This window comes from Oreochromis aureus, linkage group 15 (genome assembly GCF_013358895.1).
Source record: "Oreochromis aureus strain Israel breed Guangdong linkage group 15, ZZ_aureus, whole genome shotgun sequence".
NCBI classification, from domain to species: domain Eukaryota; kingdom Metazoa; phylum Chordata; class Actinopteri; order Cichliformes; family Cichlidae; genus Oreochromis; species Oreochromis aureus.
This window is the reverse complement of record NC_052956.1, coordinates 7632242-7641854: the sequence shown is the minus strand read 5'-3', so window position 1 is coordinate 7641854 and position 9613 is coordinate 7632242. Positions and strand designations below refer to the sequence as shown.

Here is a 9613-nt window from a genome sequence, read left to right as displayed (position 1 = left end):
GTGTGTGTGTGTGTGTGTGTGTGCGTGCGTGCGCGTGCTGCTGCATCGCTGAGCTACAGAGACCGGAGGCGAGGAGAGCTGGAGCGTTTGTCCTTGAGACTGACTGACTGACTGCAGCTGTAGAGCGGAGGACCAGCCAGCCAGCCAGTGCATGAAACTGACAGTGAGTACTGAGCGAGAGCAATAAGGCTGAGCGGACGAAGAAGAAGTAGATGCGAGGTTTCTTTTAATTGCAGCAAATGTGGTGGTGATGTGGTTTTGTGTGTGTGTGTGTTTTCTGTTTTTGTTCCTTCGAAATAGTCCAGTGTGGTGTTGAATTGGAGCAGAAGTGTGTGTGTGTGTGTGTGTGTGTGTGTGTGTGTGTGTGTGTGTGCCAGAGCAGGTGAAGGTCTGCTCTGATCCCAGGTGAACTCATCTCTCAGGCTTTTTTATTTTTATTTTTATTGGCTCACATCAACACTTGCTTCTGAGCCTTCATGTAAGACTTTGTAAAGCGGTTGGGCAGTTGTTAAGTGTGTCTGCGGCAGCGTCCTCTGTTTTTTTTTCTTTTCTGTTTTTTTTGTCTGCATGCTATCCAAAAAAAAAAAAAAAAAAATGTCAGTAAACACAACATCTGTCCAGCTCTGCCCCCACCACCGCCACCACCACCACCACCACCACCCAACCCCCGGGCTTCTCTCTTCTTCCTCGGTGCTTCTGTTGACAGATCGATAGTTATGCATCTATAATTGGAAGTCATTATTTATGGCGGGCCTCCAAAGCGAGTCATTATCATGTGTAATCTTGCAGAAAATTACATTTTGACTGGTCTACCTTGGCACGGCCGGGATTAAGTGCGCTGTGCTGAGCGGGCTGAGGGGATGACCGGAAGGTGGGGTCACCGCAAGGACCCCACCCCCAACGCCGGGTGAAAGAGTTGGGCAGGAAGGGGAGACGTTTAATAGTGTCACATCTCACCTCAAAAGCTGAAATATCCCAGAGGTGTATAAGGGGAAAGAAAGAACAGAAGCACAGTGTGAAGAAAATTGAAAGATGAATGGAGGGAGGTGAAATAACTGAAGGAAGAGACCTGGCATTAGCTCGACGTGGTACGAGACGCCGTTGTGAAATGAGACGGGCTCACCTGTGGAGCTGCTGACAAAATGGGTTTGGCTGGGTTTGAGGCGGATGGGCAGATAAACGGAGAGTCAGAGGGTGAATTCATAAAGCTGTGGTAAAGGGAAAAAAAAAACAGATAACGTGACAGGATAAGCTCTTTCAGTCTATGTGCGTTTTGCGTTGATTTGTTTATGCAGACATGCTGACATTGAGCTTGAGGGTAAAATTTGCCACCTGTGGAGATAAAAGTGAGATGATGAGATGGGCTGCATGGTGTTTCTGTGTATGTGTGTGTGTGGGTATGTGAAATGTTTATAATAATTCCTGACATCAGCATTAGGTGTGTGAGATGCTGATTCCCAGGATTTAATGTGCCCCGGTCCCGCATCAGTGGATCCTCACCAGAGACCGGTCGGGTAACCGCGTGTGTGCATGTGTGTAAAGGGAGGGTTAACAACTTGTGAAAAAGCACCAATGACAAAGATAATACTCTTGAGTAAAAGTCCCAAACAGTGAAAATACATGCAAAAATCCTGCATTTAAAATTCTACTAAAGGAAAGGCTCGGGGATATAAACAGGTAAGATTAGCCTGCTTTTACTCCCTTTCTCCTGCCTTTCGTCATTACATTAATAACAATGTAGGGCTACATGTATTATAGTCTTCTAGGGTAACATTACTCCTATTAACAATTTTAATGTCAACAATGTCGGACTGAAAAAGCATTTTGAAGCTTTCCTTATCTTCTTCGTGTTATTATTATTATTATCACTAAAATTATGCATTTTGTGGTCGTATTTTATTCTTTTTTTTTCATATCTCACAGGGTTGTTTTCTGTTCTATCATTCTAATGTTTTACGGCTTTGTCAATGAATTTGATCCTAATGATGCCACAGTAGTTCTGCCCTACGTGCCTCCACTCAAAAGGACCAAATTCCATCTATGCAGTTCTAATAAATGAAGCTAGTTATTCACAGGTCATGTTTGCCATGGGTCCTGAATTAAAGCAAAATACAGCATGCAGTTGGGGGTCATGGTACTCTGTCGGGCATTTTAAACAGGAAAGACTCCATCACTGCATTCATCACCTTCATGGTTTCACACAGAAAGTTGTCAGAACATGCCTTTGCTTTTTGCAGATGATGTGATTCTGTTGGCTTCATTGGATGATGACCTCCAGCTAAAGCAGTTTGTAGTTTGGGTGAAGGAGACGTGATGAGAATTGGCACCTGCGAGTTTGAGGCCACGGTCCACAGCTAGAAAAGGGTGGAGTGCCCACTCCGGGTCAGGAAAAGATTACTGTCCTAAGTGGATATATATATATATATATATACATATGAGTCTTTTTTTTATGAGTAAGAGGAGAGGGAAGTGGTAGATTGGTGCAGAACATGCTGCATGCATTTTTCATTTCTAAAGAACTTCACCCATGTAACACAATTCACTGGGCTACATACTGAACTTACAGGATAGAAACAAAGTATCAATCCCCTCACAATGCTCAATCTATCAATCTGCCCACCTCTACTGTAGTAGACTCTGTTTTCTGCCCGTTAGAGCTGATAGTGAAGCTGGCTGATCGACATTCCCACCCTCACCCATGGCTGTCAGCTGTGGGTAGTGACTGAAAAAATAAGATTACAGATACAAGTGACAGACTCTGAGAAGAGCCGCTACTCCTCTTAATCAAATAGAGTCAACTGAGGTGGTTCTGGCATCCGGCTAGGACGCCTTCTAGGTGAGATGTTTCGGGCATGTCCTGGAGGAGGCCCCGAGGCAGACCCACGACAAGCTGGAGAAATTAAGTCTCTGAGCTGGCTCGTTGTGTGCGTTATTTCAATTTTTGATTGGGATCAAAATGACTGGTGTAATGAAATACAACACAAATAATGTTTACTTGAAATTGATATCTGAGTCAAAAGATGGTAAATAAGCTTTTAAGTAATAACATGGATATAAGCTACAAGTTATATTAAAGAAAGGTTTAGATTTTTGGTCAATGAAATATGAAAGCTAATTGTAATTTTGCAAAACTAACAATCTATTTTTTTTCCTTTAGATGAAATTAATCATATAGCTAATAGTGCTATAGTAAGAGATAGGTCGGTAGTCCATGTGATTTAAATGTGTCAGTAGGATGAGAGTTAAATAGTTCAAGTTAAAGTTTACAAAAAAAAGTTTATTAACTCAAAAAGTAAGAAAAAAATGCAGAAACTCCAAATGCTCAAGTGGATACGTTTTCTGAATTAAGCTTTCCCTACTTAATCTATTTAATTACTTTAAGCTTTTTGGTTTTGTGGTGCTGGTTTAAAAAAACACAGGGAAAAAGAGGAGAATCAATCTCCAAGGACAGAATTTCAATAATGATCATATTAAGTAAATGAAATCCAAGCATACTTTATTTAGAGAAGACGTCAAGTAACTTCTAAATGACGCTATGCACCAAACCTCCTCGATAATATGCACAGGAGGACTCGAGGCTCAAGGGCATTACGTACAGCGAAGGAGAAGGGACGGGAGATGTTCTTGTTTTTTTTGTTTTTTTTTTCTGTTTTCTTCCCCTTTCAGTGGAAAGCACACAGAAACAGAGGCGGCTGACCACAGGCCAGAAGCTGAGCGGTTAATCCAATAGGCTGCTGCTTGTTGAGAATATGAAAGGGTACTTGCTGTAGTAATCCACATTATGTTGTTAGAAGAAGCTCGGTTACATAATCACCCTAAGAACCTCCAGATGGGCTCATGCCAGAAGACAACATGGCACGGTGACGGGACGGCGGACCAGTGACGTATTTGACTTTGAGCTCGCGCCTTGATGGACCTTGACGGTGCTTTCGAATAATCATCCCTTATCAAACTTGTTCAGCTAAAAGCTGTGTCCCGTTTTATAAATGTCACACACAATCCCTCCACTAGGGGGTAATCTAGTCAATTCATTTAACCAATAACACAAGCTCTTACTCAGTGCGTTTGGTCTCAAATATTCATAAAATACTCTTAAATTAGTCCTAATGAAATCCTGCCTTCCTGAAAGCTTTCCTGTGTATGTTTCCCAGAATGGCTCACCCCCTCCACCCTCCCAGAGGGACTTAACATCTCCAGATAAGTGAAAAAAAACATTTGAAGACCACTGACCCACTAAGGATAGCTGCAGCAGGTTCTAGCAGCTCTAAGTGACATTTCTATAGTAGCTTTAGCTTTTCCCAGAGGCTTTCTCAGGTTTCTGGCATAAGCCTGTGTGCGCGTGTATGTATGTATGCGTGTGTGTGTGTGACCTCTGATCCCTGTGCAGTGTACCACAGATCAATACAGTGAAGTGATCCGATTCCAAATGCTCGTCTGCCACTTAATCTGTCATTTTATGTATCATTTCCCTTCCATTCATCTATTTAAAGGCATCTGACTGCAAAGCACATGGCAGAGCTAACATTGTAGTTTCCTTTATTTGTTTTCCGTCTTATTTCTCTTTTGTTTTTCTCTCCTTTGACTTTCATGCGTCTCTCCCATTTAAGTGCCGGAGAGGTGCTGTGTCGGAGCAGCGGGACATCAGGGTTTGCACACAGTGTCAATAGTCTTTCCCACTGTCTCAGTAATTGATGGATGACTGTGAGTCAGATATAAACTAAGTAGATTACACTCACTAGATCTGAGGGCTGATGCTAATGTGCATGACGGAGGGGTTTGGAGCTGCAGAGTGACTGTCCAGTTTTGGAAGTCAATGCGACAGCTGGACCCAGAGGCTGAGAGACGGTGGCTGTGATTTTTGGGAAGAACACGCATACACGCATATGCAGTGTGCCTGTTTAACCCGTACTTTTTCCTGTTTCTCAGACAAACTGGATGCATCTGGTGTGAGGGGTCAATACCTGACAGCTGGGTGCTTTGTTACATGCAGCATCCCTCCAGAGCAGATATTGAGCTCCTGTCGTCGGCTCAGGCTCAGCAGTGTAAAAATACTTTTGATGTTTAACTGCAGCCCAGCGTGTTTGGTTTCATTTGCTGCAGTTTACTTCCATTCATGTCGTTGTCCAAGTTTGCCCAGTTAGCTTGTTATTCAGTGTCAGGTTTTGTCATTTGTTGTTTATTTTTGGTTAAATACTTAAAAAGGGCCCAAACTTGGCAAATGGGTCAAAAAAACATTAGTTATATTTTGTTAGTCACTTCTTGCTTTTGTTTTAAATCCTGGCTAATAGTTAGCTGTTTAACTAGCTGATGAATCATAGACTACATTGATGTAGTTTATTAATATTGATGCCTCAATGGAAAATAAGGCGACAGCTATAATAGCCCAAGGCCAAGAAACTGATAAATTAGCCTTGATGCTGATGGAATAACCCACCTTAATGTCCCTTTATGAGGCCTCCAGCCTCCAGCTGTTTTCACCATCTTGCTGCTTTGAAATAGGACTGATGATCCAAGGGTGGATCTGATAGCGAAACTGCACGGTCACTTCTGGTGAGCATACCTTTTAACTCTTGAATTACCATAGTTTAGCTGAAAATGAACAACCAAAACAGTGTATGCAGAGAAAGAGCCTGTTGGTTATGAAAAAGATGGTATGTTTAGCTTCTGTGTTAGCTTCTTGGTGCTAACATTTGCTAATAAAAGCTTAAAAGTACAACTGAGAGCAATGGGGATAGCTTTGAAGATATATATCTATATATATCTATATATATATATAGATATATATTTAAAATGAAAATAACTCCTTTTTTTTTGTCCAAAAAAGAAAATCCTTTCAAATGAAGCACACTCAAATGCAATCGCTGGCCACTTTATTAGGTACACCTTGCAAGTAAGAGGCTGGACCCCCTTTTGACTTTTTGACAAAAGTGCTAGAAACACTGCGCAGAGATTTTGGTCCACAGATGACATCACACAGTTGCTTCACATCCATGACAATCATATCCCAAATTTACTCTATGAGATTGGATTCTGGTGACTGCCGATGTTATTTGAGTACAGTGAACTCATTTTCATGTTCAAGAAACCAGTTTAAGATGATATGAGCCGATATGACACTGTGGTCGTGAAAGGATGGACATGGTCATCAACAACACTCAGGTGGGTTGTGGTGTCTAAACTACGCTCAGTTAGTACTAAAGGACCCAAGGTGAGCCAAGAAAATACTTCCCATGCCATTACACCACCAACAGTCTGAACTGTTTGTGCAAAGCAACAAAGCAACCATTATTTCATGTTGTTCAAGACACATTTACCATCTAAATGTCACATCAGAAATTGAGACTCATTAGATCAGGCGACGTTTTTTTCAGTCTTTTTTCCAATTTCCCTGTTCTTATATAACAGGAGTGCCAACTGGTGTGGTCTTTTGCTTCAGCAGCCCATCTGCATCAATATTAAGTATGTTGTGCTTTCAGAGATGGTCTTCTGTATACCTCGGTTGTAATGAGTAGTTATTACTATCAGTCCAAACAGTCTGGCCATTCTCCTCTAACCTTTGAGAAGGGATTTTTTTTAACCTAAAGACTTCTGCTCACTGGATATTTTCTTTCTTTCTTTCTTTCTTTCTTACTTTTAAGACCATTTGAACCATATAGATTGTTGTCTGGGGAAAATCCCAGTAACTAATCAGTTTCTGAAATACTCAGACTATGCCACATTCAAAGTCATGTAAATGACCTTTTTCTCCATCCTGATACTCGGTTTGAGCTTCAGCAGGTTGTCCTGACCACGTCTACAAGGCCAAATGCATTGAGTTTCTGCCATGTGACTGACTGGTCAGATATTTGTGTGAGCAAGCAGTTGCACAGGTGTACTCAATAGACTGACCGGTGAATGTTTTAAATGGGATGTATACTTGTGTTGTTTAAAAAAGGAGTTTGGACAAATACTGGATAGAATAAGATTTTCAATTAGTTAAAAAGTTAACGTTCAGTTTTTACAATTTACAGAGGAAAGGTCGGCTGCTTACATATTATTTTACCTTAGAAATATGTAATACTTGCTGCCTGAATGAGAACTTACTTTAAACCTGTTTGATTGTAATTTTTCAGCCAACTGACTGAAGTTAATGAGTGCCACATCTTATCTGTCTAACTTAAAAACATCAACTGCAAAGTGAAAAAACAGAACCCTTTCCTACAGTGGCACAAAGTCATAAGGAAATTATCTGAACATTTCTCTTTCAAGTGGTTCAATTGACGCCGCTATGACTTGGCTCAGGCGTACCCTACTATTGTTGTTGAGTGTCTCGAGAATGGTCGGCTGTTGCCAAGGAAAATATTAACTGCTGATAAAATAATTAATCTGTTGTTTAATTTCAACCTGAACTTTTCATTCTTCTGCATTTATTATATGGGAAAAAATCTTGACCCCTTTTGAGCCAAACTAAACAGATAAAAATCGTTTTAATGTCAACTCTAAGTTTCCTAAATGGTTTATAGAAGATAATTTCTCAGTGTAAAAATGTTTTATCTCTTACATCAGCTTTAAGGAGATGTGACTCGTGATACTTGTCTGGCTTTTTGTGTTTTACGGTTGTGATAAAATTGTCTATGTTAGAAATCACACTCTTTATCCTTCACAGGTTTTCTTATGTACTTTCCCCTTTGTGTTTGCATGCGCTTGCATTGATATGTTTGTTTACACATATCTGTGTATGAGGCTGCTTTAATGCAGAGTGTGTTAGCGTTGGCTGGGTGTTTCATGTGGTGCATAATGAGATAAAGTCCCACTCCATGCAGTCTGCTGTCTGGCCTTTTATCTGAGCTACAGATTAGCGCAGGTGATTTCATTCCTGTGGAAGTTTAGCAGGGGGTTGGCTCAGAGCACTAACACGACATCATGACGATCAGAGAAGACAAGATGGGCCAAGACTGACCAGAGAAAAAGCAGACATTCTGTTGCTTGGAAATATAAAGCTCCTTTTGACAACTGTAGATTTCTTATATTATCTGAGTTTGTGTTGTTTCTTCCTTTCAAACCTAAAGGTCAGATCAGCTGGTCAGGAAAAGTAAAATGCATGTTCAACACCTGTGTTGTGCATTGCTGGAAAACATTAAACTGCTGCATGTTTAATCAGATAGAACTGGAACCATGTGGTCACACGGTATAATACACTACAATGTTAAAATTACATTTTTTGATTTTAACACCGATGACTTTCTATCCTGACTGTGAGGAAATTTGTCTCTCGCAGCATAACCAAACACACTTCACGGCAGATGTCTGCGTTTACACGTGTGCTTGTGTGTCTGCACATAGAGGGATTTTTGTTGACCCCTTCATGTGTGTTTTTGTCGTTAAAGTGGATTAGGATGTAGTTACCATGCGTTGCATAAGACCCATCTAACCCTTGAGCTACTTAGAGTAGCTTCACTCTCTCAGGACGAATGGCAGGATTCATTAGAGGACTGACTGTTTTATTACTTTGATTATTGCATTGTTCAGAAACTTACAATATAAAGCAAAGTTGTGTTGGATTTCTGACATAGCATCATGCTACATCATGTACTTGTGTTGGGTAGTTTACACTCATCATGGGCATGAACGTCATGGTACTTTTTGGAATGATTGATGATGATTTTTAAAAAGTATACAAACATATCTGCTTAAATTTCCCTTAACAAGTTACTGTTTGATCAGATGCTTTTTGTAGCCACTCCCCAACTTTTGGCATAATTCTGGCTGTATATTTGACCAGTCGTCTTGGCAGGATTGGTAGAGTTCATTTAACTTGATTGGTTTTCTGGCACAAACCCAGCTTTCAAGCATAGTCCACAAATTTCCAATGTGGTTGAGGTCGGGGCTTTGGCAATGCCTTTCCAGAAGCTTAATGCTAGCCTGCTTTATCCATTGCAAAACAAGTTTTGATGTGTGTTTGGGGTCATTGTCCTGTTGGACTAAACTATGTCAAAGTTTCTAGCTGTTGAATTGAGCTGAACTTAAAGAATTTGCAGATAGTCGTCCTTCATTATTAAATCTATTTTGTGCAGTGTACCAGTACCACTGGCACTGAAACAACTGGCACCAGGGCGTGATACTACCACCAGCATGCTTGACAGCTGGTACAGTGTTCTTATGTTTGAAAGCCTCATCTCACCTCACCTCACCTCACCTCGCCTTACCTCACCAAGCATACGCACATTGTAGGTATGCTTGCATACATTGTAGTCAAATAGCTCAATCTTTTTCTTGTCTGACCATAAAACTTTTCTCCAGAAGCCATTTGGCTGTGTGGGTACCTGCAAAATTTCAGTTGAGCTTTAAGGTGTCAAATTTGGAGCAGTGGCTTCTTTCTCGGTCGGCATCCTCTCAGTCAATGGTAATGGTAAACTGATTTCACTGTATACGGTGACACTGGGGTTTAAGGAGTTTCCAGTTCATGGGAGGCTTAAGCTTTGTTGGGTTGTTTCTGAACATCCTATCCAATTTCCTATCATCTGAGGGTTGTGTTGCCACATCCAAATAACCTGTACTTGCATACAATTGTTTGAACTGATGATCTTGGAATTTGCAGTTTAGAAGTGGCTCTAAGAAATCTTCCCACCTTGTG

The 9613-nt window shown here is 40.9% G+C and overlaps 1 protein-coding gene across 2 annotated transcripts in view; it reads left to right on the top strand.

The window, feature by feature from the left end:
- Positions 1 to 9613, top strand: part of LOC116309580 (estrogen-related receptor gamma-like) — a 33471-nt gene continuing 23858 nt past the window's right edge. Inside the window, exon 1 of one of the 2 annotated variants that reach the window (XM_039598844.1) lies at positions 1 to 163. The gene's annotated coding sequence lies outside the window, so the exon portion shown is untranslated. Of the gene's footprint in view, positions 164 to 5508; positions 5551 to 9613 lie in introns of those variants that run through there. The other variant, XM_039598845.1, reaches the window with a different exon arrangement.